The sequence below is a fragment of the Triturus cristatus genome, chromosome 8 (genome assembly GCF_964204655.1).
Source record: "Triturus cristatus chromosome 8, aTriCri1.1, whole genome shotgun sequence".
Classification (NCBI taxonomy): Eukaryota; Metazoa; Chordata; class Amphibia; order Caudata; family Salamandridae; genus Triturus; species Triturus cristatus.
The window spans coordinates 1,568,346,743-1,568,362,588 of NC_140591.1; positions in this window are offsets into that span (position 1 = coordinate 1,568,346,743).

Here is a 15,846-nt window from a genome sequence, read left to right on the forward strand (position 1 = left end):
CAGGCAGCAGGCACAAAGGGCAGGAAAATGCCAACTTTCTTGATGTATTTATAAAGGAACAAGAGGTCACTTACGGTGGAATATCAGTATGCAAAAGCCATAGAAGAAAAATTAATTCTATGTCAGAAAATCAAATGAATATATGCAAATATGTATTCAATCATTTAATGCACACAGTCAAAATAAAAGTGGGAAGCATCAGGAAAAGCAAAAATTAGAACTTTCAAAGCTAGTGACTGTAGAAACAATAAACAGTTTATGTCACATGTCAGTTTAAAGTACCAATGCTATTGTAGTTTGAAAGAAACATTTGCAGTAGTCATGATACTATTTGTCGACGAAGTTTCGATCCCGCTTTACAATATGGGGATCATCATCAGAGCTTAAATAATATACCTGAGATGAAAAAATACCTATATCTGAGCGCTCTTCTCCAGAAGGTGCACGTAAGTGTTATGCAATCGAAAGTTGCTCTCAAATGCATCCAGGCGCCTTCCAGGCAAGAGACCTTGATTCACTACAGGCTGCACCATAGGCTGCACAAAACCTGACCATTTCACTAATGATTTGACCAACGAGACGCTGTATTTTTGGTGTCCACCCCCCGCAATGAGGTTAGCTGTCAAAACTCTTCACTCATGATCTGCAACCTCATTCGCTCTCTTAATGTCCTATATTTAAATCTTTTGGACACTTCATATTTTATTATTTTTATATTATTGTGCATTGCTGCACCTAGGAGTGCTCTACCATCCACGTCAGCCTACTGAAGACAAATCTTTACCTCTGAATTCCAGTCACCATGCTGCAGCTCACCGGATCAAGGAACATATAAATTAGAGTACATTTGTAGTGTCTGGCGAGAGACCTATGGCCTAATAAATGGCATGCAGGCACGCAGCTCACATTGAAAGACCTTTACCTTGGTCTTCCAAGGCACTGAAAAGTAAATTAAACACCACAGGGGGAGAAAGAGACTTAAAAAAACAAATCAGCTTCTGACTAGAAATGTCAAAAAACTAAATATCCCCCCAAAAGTGGACTTTCTCATGCCAAGCTTCCAAATGCTTGAATAAGTTCTCTGGTGAACTTGTGTACCTTCTGTTAGAGTCCAAAAGTTCGACTATTCTAAGTAAACTTGAAGATCACAGGATACCATTCTGTATTCCATCCTCCTCTCTGTTGTTGTAATTGTTCTGTGTTGTTAAATGCACTGTACTCTGCTGCTCCTGTGACTAGATCTCAATGTATATGTAGCTGTACTAAATACATAAATACAAGCACTCTTTCAGTCCTGACCACTGACTGCCATGCATGATCCCCCCAAAAAAAGAGTGTTAACTAGATGTATAAAGAAGGAAATATTTAAAAGTCTTTGCAAATTGTGCGCCAACTTTTACTGAATTCAATCTGATTTTGCAAACCTGCCTATGTACTACTAGGGTGGTTTGCAAACATTTGTAGTAAGTCACAATTTAGCCTATCTCATGAATATTCATGAGGTAGGTTAACAGCGACCCACTATGAATTGTTACCATCACAGGGATGGTGGCCTTCTGAGGTTAGCAGACCACCATGCATGCGATTGCTTTTAAATAAAGCAATTAATTTTTTGAAGGATGCATTTAAAACAGAAAATATAAAGTTTTAGTAACATTGTTTAAGAGTAGGCAGTGGTGCATGAGATCACCGCCTGCTGTTATTTTTTTTAACAACATTATCAAAGCGGAAAGGGTCCTTTACCCAGGTGAATGCATTACCACTCCCTTTCAGTGATTGGTAAAATATTAATACATCTCAATTCAATTTGGTACTTGAGAGAGAAGTCCTAAACACTCCCCTTCTAAATACCAATTCAGTGTGTAGTCATAAATTAAAATTGGCGATCAGTAACGAGTTACTGAATTGTAGTTTGGGTTTCATACATACTAAATGCCTTTTTGCACTTGCAAACAACCCAATTCTGTGATTTACGCTGCTTGCAAATGCAGAATGGTTTGGTAACCTTTAAAGCCATTCAATGATCTTTATTTTACTTGCACAGAGGCTCCTCAGTCTACCATCATAGTGAGAGGGGAGAAGACAAAGTGCTTCATTTACAATATTTTGACGCACGGCAGTGCAGCAAGCCTCCCTGCTGCGTTGCCATGCGTCAAAAGTAAAGTGGAGGAATGTGCCTTATCTACAAGATACAGCGCATTGATGTCCTTTTGCCGTGTGCTGGCACACAATGGGCTGCCATGCACCAACGCAGGCACCCTTGCACCATCGTGCTAGGGTGCCTGTGTTGTAGGGATGATGGGTTTTGTGCAGGAATCACACCTTCCTGCATACAAACAATCACAAGATGTGTTTGCCTCTTTCTATGTGTGCTTCAGAATGCAGCACGCATAGAAAAAGGAAAGACGAGGAGAAATGAGCCTTTTCACTGTTCTGCACCTCCCTTACACCTCCCCTGGAGAGGCATATGAATCTGACGCATTCCCAGGTTTACGAAGCCTTGCACATCTGGGAACACCCACAGCAACACCCATGGAACGCCCCTTCCATGCAGAGTAATGCGTGAGAGAGGGCCATATTTACAAGGCCATGAAAAGCCATGCAGGATGGATTCACCTGGCAGCCACACTGCACCATGGGTGCGGCCAAAATGCGATGCACCGGCGGCACCATGGGCTTGTAAATAATTTCCAAAGTGTCAGTAACACTTGGCACTCACAGACACCAACTCAAGCATTAAGGTAACTCACCGCCCCTGATGTGAAGTCTGCAGAGGCTGGAAGCCAGGTCATTAACACATGTCCCGCAGCATAACCGGAAGCACTTGTACTATGTCTCTACAATGTAAAAAGCAGACTCAATCCGTCCTCGTGCCGCGAGTTCAAACAGAAGTTTTACACGAATACCGACCCGGTGTGGGACAGTTTTAGATTACATTGGTCACCAGCTGTGTGCCGTGCACCAGAGCCCAGCAGTGTTGTGCAGAACTGGCCTCTCAGTGCAGCTCACAGATGGTGCATCTAAGAGTGCACAGTGCAGGGGTGTTTAAGAAGTGCTCACATCCACTCCTGGGAGACTCCAAAGCATCCCTGGCCCTCTGCTGATTCACTGGTGTCTCAGCAGAGATAGCCTCATCCTTGCAAGGAGGGCTATTCTTAGGGTTTCTAATGCAGTGGTGAACTTGCATGCCACACATCACCTCGGGCAGTTTCACAGCAATTTAAACATTTTATTCATTGGCTAATTTTAATAAATTGTAAAGCTAAAATCTTCTTTGAAGCTTCAAACAAAACATCAACCCTGACAGTTCATCCGCTGAGCTAGAGTCGTATGAGTATTCTTATTTACATGAAGATGACAAAGTTGTGCATGAATCATTCACTGAGACGCGCGGTGCTGTTCTTGAAGTGTCTGCGCCATGTCTCCGTGGTTAGGGTTCCTTATGGGAAGGTACACTGCGATCTGTTGTCACTGCCTTATAGCAGGTGAAGCTCTGGACAAGAAAGATGAAAAATGGACGAATTGGTGCAAAACCGTCTGCCCTTGCTCAAGATTTCCCTCTAATTTACAATCAGCAGAGAGCCCCTCGCAGTTACTGATGCTGACAGTATCCTCGGATTCTGCTGGGAGGTGTTGGGTGCAAATTAATTGACTTCGTCTTTTACTTATTTCATTCAAGAATCAAGTGAATTCACAGTAAAACTCTGCACAACACAGGGAACAATATATAAAAAAAACAACCATATATTTCTCAAGTTATTCACATTTTAAATGCTTAATTATTGCCCTAGTGTAAAATATGTATATGCATTTTCTTGAGTTATTTGCCAGTTGGGCAATGCAAAAACACAAGAAAGCAATTTTGCAACTACCTGCTTCCTAGGTGAATTCAGTATTTCCATCCCTGCATCCCAGCATGGACTTTTTCAAAGTGCTGAATAGAAACTGTTCTCACAGAAGATAGATAAACAGCTATATGTGTTTATTTAATGTTCCCCCTGCCATCCTTATCAGGATAAGATGACCTCTGACACTGTGCTTCACTACAAGTAGAGTTAATGATGTACAACAGGTTCTTAAGTTGGCAGCTAGACATTTACTCTATAGCGACCTTACTCACTTTAAAGTGCATAAGTGCTTGATTAAAGTCTTTTAAAAGAGTATAACCCTCCATATTCTGCATAAACAGTCCTGTACACAAAACAACTTGTAAGGTGTTCTCGGTGCTATGTAGTAGCCGATATTCCCAGCAGAGGTTTTCAGACAGTGCTTGAAATGGAAAAATAGGAGTGCAGGTACCCTGTACCAGATTACTAGCTTGTTTCTAAGACGTACCGGTACTCTCCAATTAAACGCACTACGTCACTCTTGAGAAGTGCAGTTACTCTCCAATTAAACACACTACTCACTCTTGAGAAGTGCAAGTACCCTCCAATTAAACGCACTACGTCATTCTTGAGAAGTGCAGGTACTCTTCAATTAAACGCACTAGGTCACTCTTGAGAAGGGCAGGTACTCTCCAATTAAACGCACTACTCATTCTTGAGAAATGCAGGTACTCTCCAATTAAACGCACGCACTAGGTCACTCTTGAGAAGTGCAGGTACTCTCCAATTAAACGCACTACGTCACTCTTGAGAAGTGCAGTTACTCTCCAATTAAACACACTACTCACTCTTGAGAAGTGCAAGTACCCTCCAATTAAATGCACTACGTCATTCTTGAGAAGTGCAGGTACTCTTCAATTAAACGCACTAGGTCACTCTTGAGAAGGGCAGGTACTCTCCAATTAAACGCACTACTCACTCTTGAGAAGTGCAGGTACTCTCCAATTAAACGCACGCACTAGGTCACTCTTGAGAAGTGCAGGTACTCTCCAATTAAACGCACTACGTCATTCTTGAGAAGTGCAGGTACTCTCCAATTAAACACACTACTCACTCTTGAGAAGTGCAAGTACCCTCCAATTAAACGCACTACGTCATTCTTGAGAAGTGCAGGTACTCTTCAATTAAACGCACTAGGTCACTCTTGAGAAGGGCAGGTACTCTCCAATTAAACGCACGCACTAGGTCACACTTGAGAAGTGCAGGTACTCTCCAATTAAACACACTACGTCATTCTTGAGAAGTGCAGGTACTCTCCAACTAAACGCATTACTCACTCTCAAGAAAGTGCAGGTATACTCCAATTTAAAGTATTACGTCATTCTTGAGAAGTGCAGGTATTCTCCATCTCTAAATAAAAAAGTGCCGATACTCAGTACCAGCCCATTTAAAGCACTAGTTGCGGCAAACTCTGATATATAATTCCTTGATAAGCCCAGTTCAAGGTGAAGCCCTTTAATCGGGGCCAAACGAATTTAAATTACAGATTTAAAAAAAAAGTTTACCTTCCATTCTGTGCCAAAAATCCAGTATTTTGTGTGTATGACTTCTATGGTTTATAATTATGCTGGGGGGACTTTTGCACAGTATACCGGCAGTAAATAATTAAAGTGTCTTCGGCCAGTGGCCCGGAATAAAGATAAACGTATATTTACATGGGTCAGTGCTTTACTTGACAGGTGGACAGTGGCGAAGGAAGGGGGGTGCGGTGGGTGCGGGCCGCCCCGGGTGTCATCACCGAGGGGGGTGACAAAATGGCAAAAATATGTGTTTTACGCACATATTTTTGCCATTTTATCAAGCTGGGGGTGGCAAGAAATGTTCCGTACCGGGTACCACCTGCAGTGCAGGACTGGCCGTAGCGGGCACCGGGCAATCCCCGGTGCGCTGCACGTATGGGGGCCGGTTTTGTTACAGGGCCGTTTTTGCAAAATCGGCCCTGTAACAAAATCGGCCGAAAACCGGCCCTGGCAAAGAGCTCCGCGGCACCCCCCCCACCTACCCCCGGGTGGGGGTGGGGGGGCGGCCGAGCACTTTGTCAGGGCCGGTTGTGGTTCCCAGTCCGGTGGGGTGGGGGGAGGGTGGGTGGGAGGGTAGGGGTGCACTCATGTCACTGCACCAAGTGCCAGGCACCATGTGGTGCAGTGACATTGCATGGCACCACATGGCATGCGATTTTGACATCGCGGCGTGTGTTGCTTACAGCAGCACCCGCCGTGATGTCAAAATGCGACCACCAGGGTGGTGGTCGCATCCTAATTTGCAGTGCAGGACCGCCGCATGTCTGGTGGCCGGTCCCAACACCACGAGGATGGCGGGCGGACTCAGGTCTGCCCGGCATCCTAATAGGCCCCATACTATCCTAAAAGGAGTCCACATTTGGAAGAGCTTTGTTTGTATGAAATACTTCAACATTACAGCTTTAAAAGAAATATTACACAGAATTTAAAACAAGGAAAATATGCAGTAATTGGATGTGACGGTTGTTCAGTGAAACATTCCAAAGGAAATCTCATTAATCATAGAAAACTCAGTTGCTAAACTCCAGATAAGAGAGAATTTTTTTATTTAGCACTGTGCAACTGTTCAAGCCATGGCGTAGCGAAACTGAATTACCTGGACATTTTGCCTGCTATGAAGATTCTTTTAATGCATGAAAAGATAACATTGCATATACAACTGTTCCTCCATATCTACAAATGTTAAATGATGAATTTGAACAGGAAAAGACTATTACAGCTGAAATAGCTAACAACAGCTCTCAAGATAGTCAAAGTTCTGACCCAGCTAGTTATTAACCAATTATCGAAAAATGAAGCAGCAATAGCCATGTATGATGTAGAAATTGCAGTGCAACAAGCACAACAGAGAATACTGCATTGGAAAACTTAGAAGAACAGCTAAATGTTGAACAGAAAGAAATATATGTACAAGTGACAGAACAGATACAACATGGTTAGATGCATGAAAAAAAGGAATGTATATGTTCATCATTTAAACCTATTCTTATGTATATCAGTGGTCGAGCTGGAATGGATAAAGGTCATCTTATCAAAGTTTTGTCAAGTTCTCTCCAAAAACCAACAGATTCATATTTATCTTGTGTTGTAACAGTTCCTACTGGATTAGCAGCGCATAGTATTGAAGGAATTACTTTACATACCCTACTTATGTTACCAGTTGAACATGATAATAAATCAGAATATCAGAAGTTGTCCAGAAATGCTTCTTAAGAAGTGTCAAGAGTGCTGAAGAAAATCAAATTTCTCATCATAGATGAGGTGAGCATGGTCTCAAACTTAATGCTTGCCTTTGTACACTTTAGAATACAACAGGTTTAAAAAATAGATTACGATGTTCTGTTTGGAGACAAACATGTCATTGTATTTGGAGATCTACTACAACTAACCACTTTAAAATGACAGTTTTTAAAACAGTTGTGCATGAAGACACTAGGAAATGTTTGGGAAGTATTGGAAATGTGAATATATGGTTACATTTTGAATATAAAGAACTTATAAAGAATATGCGACAAGTAACTGATTAAGGTTATGGAAATATTCTGAAAGTAATAAGAATTGGTGTCCTAAGCACACATGGTAAACAAGCTTTAGAAAGTCGGTTACTAAAGAACTTGTTTACAACTGAAAATACAGCAGCTGAAGTAATGTATAAGAAAATTGGAGAAAAGAAGTCTATAGTTTGCCTAATGCCTACACTGCAAGAGTGTTGTACATTTAATCAAGAGCTTGTAAAATTGGAAAAACAAGAAATAGTTCAGTTTCAAGCCATTGATAAAATAGAGCATCAGGGAGTGACCATTCTTCTTTCAGAGGAACTACAGACTAAATTGGACTCTTTGGAAAACTCTATATCTAAAACTACTGGCTTAGAAAAAAGTTTAGATGTATGTATATACTGTTGGGTAATTTTGCAGCGTAATTTAACTGTAGAAGGAGGTTTAGTAAATGGAGCAATGGGGAAAGTTGTTGATTTTGTAAATTATCAGAACAGAGATGGAATAGAATTCCTGAAAATAAAATTAGATCAAATTACAGAGGTAAAACAGATTGGGCATTGTGCTGTACGTTTCTTGCTTGTAAAATACTTGTATGTTCGCAGAAAACAGTTTCCTTTGTCTATAGCATATGCAGTAACTATTCAAAAATCTCAAGGTTTAAGTGTAGACAGTGCTTTGGTAAATATTGGAAGTACTGTGTTCAAAGAGGGAATGGCATATGTTGCATTATCTCGAGTTAGGGCATTGTCTGGTTTGTATTGGATTGATTTCGATGACAAGATTAGTGCTGATGTAAATTGTATTAGAGAATATAATCATTATTAAAAGCAGCAAACCATGATATGAAATGTTCTCAGTATAAATCAGAGATGTTATCTACATTACGCATAGAAATATATGGAAAATATCTCATTTTAATGCTGCATCGTTGTACAGCAAATGGAAGGAAACTGGAAACCGGAATAACATTTTTAGTTGCCAGTCAAATATCTATTTCTGGAAGAACTTTTACAACAGTGGCTATTGTTTTCCACGCTGCACCTACTAAGACATGTGGACACTATACTGTGTATTTAAAGTGTAATAAAGGATGGAAACATTGCAATGATGCACACTTGTAAATAAAACCCAGATTGCCTTAGGAATTACCAAATTCATATTTGATATTTTTGAAGCCTTAGTGTTGAATACATCGTTCGGCCTACTGGGAAGATATAAATATGCTGTAACAAACTCATATTGGATATTTTATAAACCAAACCTTTGAATCCATTATTCAGCCTAGTGGGAAAATGTAAAGAGAAAGTACAGAGCACTGGAACCAATTACTAATCATAACTACTATTATTTGTGGTGATTGGTATTGCATTTGGAAAAATTGTGTTGCAATGAAATAGTTTACATATTTGTTCAATATATTGTAGGAGATGTAAATTTGTGTACATTTTGAAAATGTTGTTGAGTTAAATAAAAGATATCTTTTAGAAGAAGCATGCAATGAAAAAAACTTAAGAAGGGGGAACACATATGTACAGGTATTGAAAATAATGTTGTACACTTATTTTTTTTTTTAACAATCTAGTTGATTCTTTTTTTTCCCCGCTGTTTCATGATGAATCTTATTGACATCACTGGGTACAGTGAAGATAAGTGGAATCTGAAAACAGCAAAAAAGGGAAAATAAAATGTTATGTGGATGTGAAATTATGTTGTTGTCTTTAAAAAGTAACTGTGAAATACATTACTTTACATAACAGTTGTTTTCGGTTTAATATATTGTACGTAGTGGTAAACTTTGAAAAGAGATTTAATGATGAATAGGACAATAGTACTTTGATTTTTACAGAAAAAAACATAGGTTTCAGGGACGATATAGTTAAAAATTAGCATTTAAAAAACCTTTGAAATTCACTGAAAAAAACATAGGTTTCAGGAACGTTATAGTAAGTTGGACATACGGCATATGGCCATGTCTGAACTGGGGTGGCAGAGTGGGCTAAAGAACGGCGATGGATCAAACCCAGATCTCTTGACTGGGTGTGAGTGTTTGATTGGTTCTGATGCTCCATCCATCACCACCCCCTTTTGTACCGCTTTGTTCACCATAAGTTGGCAGGGTATGCTCAGACGTGAGTCCCTTGCTCACTTTGCCACTGGATTCAAGCAAGCCTGGCTGAAGACGGCTGAAATGCCAGAAACCGGTCCTAGGAAGCTTGTTTCCGGTCCAGGGAAGGCATGGCTTGGCAGTTCGGGCTGGAATGTTCCCATGAGGCACAGGGTCAGACTGATTTGCATATGGCCATGTCTGAACTGGGGTGGCAGAGTGGGCTAAAGAACGGTGATGGATCAAACCCAGATCTGTTGACTGGGTGTGAGTGTTTGATTGGTTCTGATGTTCCGTCCATCACCACCCCCTTTTGTACCGCTTTGTTCGCCATAAGTTGGCAGGGTATGCGCAGACGTGAGTCCCTTGCTCACTTTGCCACTGGATTCACGCAAGCCTGGCTGAAGACGGCTGAAATGCCAGAAACCGGTCCTAGGAAGCTTGTTTCCGGTCCAGGGAAGGCATGGCTTGGCAGTTCGGGCTGGACTGTTCCCATGAGGCACAGGGTCAGACTGATTTGCATATGGCCATGTCTGAACTGGGGTGGCAGAGTGGGCTAAAGAACGGTGATGGATCAAACCCAGATCTGTTGACTGGGTGTGAGTGTTTGATTGGTTCTGATGCTCCATCCATCACCACCCCCTTTTGTACCGCTTTGTTCGCCATAAGTTGGCAGGGTATGCTCAGACGTGAGTCCCTTGCTCACTTTGCCACTGTATTCAAGCAAGCCTGGCTGAAGACGGCTGAAATGCCAGAAACCGGTCCTAAGAAGCTTGTTTCCGGTCCAGGGAAGGCATGGCTTGGCAGTTCGGGCTGGACTGTTCCCATGAGGCACAGGGTCAGACTGATTTGCATATGGCCATGTCTGAACTGGGGTGGCAGAGTGGGCTAAAGAACGGTGATGGATCAAACCCAGATCTGTTGACAGGGTGTGAGTGTTTGATTGGTTCTGATGCTCCGTCCTTTACCACCCCCTTTTGTACCGCTTTGTTCGCCATAAGTTGGCAGGGTATGCTCAGACGTGAGTCCCTTGCTCACTTTGCCACTGTATTCAAGCAAGCCTGGCTGAAGACGGCTGAAATGCCAGAAACCGGTCCTAGGAAGCATGTTTCCGGTCCAGGGAAGGCATGGCTTGGCAGTTCGGGCTGGACTGTTCCCATGAGGCACAGGGTCAGACTGATTTGCATATGGCCATGTCTGAACTGGGGTGGCAGAGTGGGCTAAACATTGGTGATGGATCAAACCCAGATCTGTTGACTGGGTGTGAGTGTTTGATTGGTTCTGATGCTCCGTCCATCACCACCCCCTTTTGTAATACCATTGGTGACAGCATCCCCTCAAGAGCCAGCATTACCTACAGGCGAGGCAGGAACATCAGGGATGTATTAGTACACATCGACATTGCCATGTATCCCAATAAGCATGAACATGGGCTTAGTGGCTTCTTCCCCTGTGGCCACTGCAAGGCATGCAGAACAGCACATTCTGTAACAAGGTCACTCTCAATGGTGTCAGCAAAGACATCAGGCAGTTTCTTACGTGCAGCTCTACTTTTGTCATCTATGCCATCGAATGCCCGTGCAAACTCTGGTATATTGGCAGTACCATCCTTATGGCCAAAAAACGCATACTAGAACATAGCCGGGCCATCACACACAATGATGAAAAATATCCGGTGGCTCGCCACTTTAGGGATAATCATTTCTCTAACCCAGCACTTTTGAGGTTCTTTATCTTGGAACAAATTGTGAACAATCCCAGAGGTGGTAATAGGGTTTTGAAACTCAGGCAGAGGGAGTCCAAGTACATTGTGGACTTCCAAACCAAAAGCCCTGGGGGTTGAACCAAGATGAGGGATTCGCAATACACCTCAAAGAACAATAGAGCTGCCCTCTTACATGCAACATTGCTTATTCTTCATCTTGTTCTTCCTTTCAATTTGTGCATTAGAAAAGTAATTACTGCATTGTTTTTAACTTTGTATTTTATTCCATTCTGTTGTCTTATGACACTTATTCTTTTCTTTTCTTTTGCTTTTTTCACAGGAGGAAAGGAAGGAGCCCAGTCACCGGCACTCACTTTCACGGGCAGCCTACCCTTTTCCCCTCATCATCACTATCACGGTCGACTGATGGGTAATAGTATGAACGAGATTTGGGACTTGAACTCTGGCTGGGCAGGACTTGTGATTATATATTGTGGTTTGCACTCCATCATTTGACAAGCATGTTACCAGTATTTACCTGGGAGTTTGTTCGGGCACTTGCCCTGATAATCAGTCTCACACACACACACAAACGCCTTGTACTCACCGCTTTCTGGACACTTTGCCAGTCCTCACATGTTGGATATTACCCTGTCGGACACTGTGTACGTATTTGCTGTACAGACAGGTTGTCCTTTCTGAGCTTGCACTACGGCACTTGCCTGTGATCACAATGTGATTTAGAAAGGGATGCGAGTCCATCAAACAGACTGACATAGTCGGTTATGTTTGAACACGCGACACCTTCGAATTCTATCTTTTCATTTTGTGTCTTTTACCATTTCTCAAATTTCTTTTCCATTTGTGGTACAATAGAAATGGTTAATTTTAATATTAACAGTTGTCGGACCGCTTTATAAGATAATATTAAGATATTCTGATTAGAATGTAACCTTTCCAATGTGTCCACCGTCACCACTACCATGACATTGAGTGTTATAACATTATTGTGTCCCTTCTCTGTGTTCACATTCAAGTCAATGCTTTATCAGTCACCTTGTTTGTGCACAAGTTTCACGTGAACAAGGCTTCACAGTAAGCTGAAACCCGTTGTGAAATTAAACACTCTTGTGGATTCTAGTTCGTCGCGGAGTCTGTTTGTACTGAGAGCGCACGTTGTTGGAACCTTTTCTTGGATTGATATGCTGGCATGCTCCGACGCCGTGTGCGCCACTTCCCCAGGTTCCCTGACAGTCAGAAGGAGCACCAGTTTGTGAATATATATATATATATATATATATATATATATCGGAAAATTCGAAATTCCTGCTACTTCCACTCGACGGCGGCGAAGAAGGAAACTCGGACCCCGCTGGACTTCAGGTCAGATGTTTTTATTGCAGATCACAACCCACACACGACGCGTTTCGGGCTTCAAGAGCCCTTGATCACATGCAAATTAACCTTTCACTTTCCACTTTTAAGTGTGTTTTGAGTGTACCACCCACTTCCCCTAGTTCCGTGTCACATGGTAATGAGCAGGGTAGAAAGACTTGCGATGGACACTAGTGTAAGCTGACTCCATTATAGGAATATGTTTACATGCAAGTCTTAATTCAGCATATGTTTTTCTTATATCTTTTTACATATTTGTATCAGACAATCAATGCAATTACAGGATAAATCCCTGGAATTATAGAACGAATTTTCTAACTGGATAAATCCAGTACCATGACAGAAAAAGAAAGTGCATAAGTGCAATAGCAGCAAGAAAGACAATATTAACGTGCAAAATGTGCAAAAAAGTGCGAGAAATAGTGCAAAATGCGCAAAGATATTTCATTATACAGTGCTTTAGATAAAATACCTTATAAAATTAATTACAGTTTAATAAATATGTAAACAATCACAAATATTAATAACAGTAAAATTCCATTGTTGTATCGGAATATAAAATACTGTTAAAAAAGCATGTACTGTAAATTGCACATATTCAAAAAAACATATATTCTTTGGTTTTTTGTTGTTCTAATGAACTATTTAGTCATAGTTTTTTTGATTTCCCTTGAGAGTTGGTGGCGACAGGTTGTTTTCTTTATACTGTTTTTATCTCTACAACGCACATCTTTTTATAATTATTATGTATAGATACTCTTATAATACTATTAATGATAATTAAAAAGATGAGACATGGATCATGACCAGATTCTGTTGTCATGTATTTCCCTTTTAGGTATTTCTACTGAGTCATTATAGTGTGCCCATTCATAGGAAGTTGTGCATATCCTCTGTATTGTTCAAACCGTTAGGCCATTTACTGTCGAATTCCAAAATGATCCTAGTTTCTAACTGTCTTAATTTACGCTCCCTATTCCCACCCCTTCGTGACTTGGGGACAGCGTTGATGACAAAGTATGTTAGACAGTTGATATCGTTAGCATGGATTCGCTTAAAATGCCGTGCCACAGGATAAGCTGGATCACTGTGTAAAATGGCTCTAATATGCTGCAATATCCTGACGTGCACCTGTAGCTTCGTACTCCCGATGTAGTTAAGGCCACATGTGCACGACAGGACATATACAGCATATTCGGTTTTGCAATTGTAATGGCCACGTATTGAAATAGGAGATTCACTGAATGGGGTTGTGTAATGGGTCTTGTTACAGCCAAACTTGCAGTTTGTGAATATATATATATATATATATATATATATATATATATATATATATATATATATATATATATATATATATATATATATATATATATATATATATATATATATATATATAGGTGTTACCTTAGCATTTACATACTTCATGTTGTAAAGACATGCGTGGTAAAGGTGTATGTGTGGTAAAGGCATTGGATAGTAAATGATGCATGGTAAACCCTAACCTGCTACAGTGAGTATCAGATACAAAGAGTCAGGGAAGACTGCTCTAGTATTAGATGGATTGGATTCATTTTACAAATCACTCTTCATCTATGATAAAAAAAAATCTTGTTAACACCAGGTGTAGGCACTCTGCCATGATGAATGTCATTAACACAATGACCGGTCTCTCAATCTCATGTTCTCTTCTGAAAATGACATAGAAAGAAGTTACTGATGGTAACACTCTCTTAGTGCCATTTTCTTCATGCAGAAAGGTGCTTCCACTAAGAGAATAAGCATGTAGATAACGGAAGGTGTTAATGTAATCTGATCTATAGAAGTGGGCTGAGGCCAGAACGAACTGAGGGATTCAGCGGGGAAGTTCTTGACACAATTGTATGATTATAGTACATTTGGGCAAGTTTTATGAGGAACTTTGGGAGGCATGAGAATATACATCTATCAAACAAAGAAAGGGGATCATGACATAGGGGTATGAGTTTAGTGGCTAACCAGAGGTTAAAACTATTGTCCAGATTTTGAGTGAAATGTGTGCTCTGTAAAGGTTAATTTCAGTGGTCAGTTATGGGAGGGAATCTCTCTGTGTAATTTTTCTTAATGTTCATAAAAAGTGTTACCATTGTGTTCACACCTGCTTCCAAGTGACAGTTTCAATTTCCAGTTCAGGTATTATATTTAGAAAAATATATATAAGAAAAGTGCCATGGGCCTTCTTCCTCACTGGTAGTAAATGTTATCCAAGTGATGCTGTTCCTTGGTAAATGATGACATATAACCTAGAGGAAATGTTTCATCCCCACCTACACAGAGACCTGGTTGAATTCCCAATCGGCCACCATTCCAGAATTCAGCGCACGGGTCTTTACCATTTCACACAGACCTCGAAACCTTTTAAGAAGTATTTTGTCCATTTCCTGGGGCAAGGGAACAGCATGTTAATTAGATGATTTAACACATAGTGAAGGTTGTTGTGGTCTATCCTGAAGAATCCTACTCAAAAAGGCATTATTAAGTCCAAAATATGCAAACGTATTGGGAGGCAAGCACCATGGAATAATGCTGAAAAAGGAAGGAATCACTGTCCAAAAGAGATTTCAGCAGAAAGCATATTTAGATTGAAACTAAGATCCTTTAGCCTCCACCTTAAACTTAGCCCAAAACTGTGAGATGTTGATTTGCAAAAATTTCACAAGGACTGTTTCAAATTGTCCTAGTAATAAAGCACAAATAGTTTAATATGACAAATAGAAATACAGATTATTTTCTCATCCTCAATGAAATGCTGTATCCCAGCTTCTTTGAATAACACAGCAGTGGTTTTACCTTAATCTAAGTTACAGTCTTTAAGACAATCTGTAGTCATAGCCAAGTGTGAATGACAGGCAGGTGTCTCTTTTAGTTTTCTAAAGAAAATGTTTGTATTTGGCAAAGGGTACAATGGGGCATGGTTTGAGAGAGAGACAGGTAGAAGTAATAGAAAGCTGAGATGCATGTGAAGCTGTGTGAAGTGGGAGGTAGTTGGTAATTGTAAACATGCGGTTAATGGCAGGAGAATGATAGTTATGTGGTAGAATTGAATTATATTTTGTGAATATCTGTATCCATTGGGTGGACAGACACATGCTATATCCGTAAAATTTCACATAAATCTATGGCATTCTGGTTGAGATAAAAAAGACATCAAACTAACAAAGAAAGAACGTCACAAAAATGTAAAGGCAAAAATTAA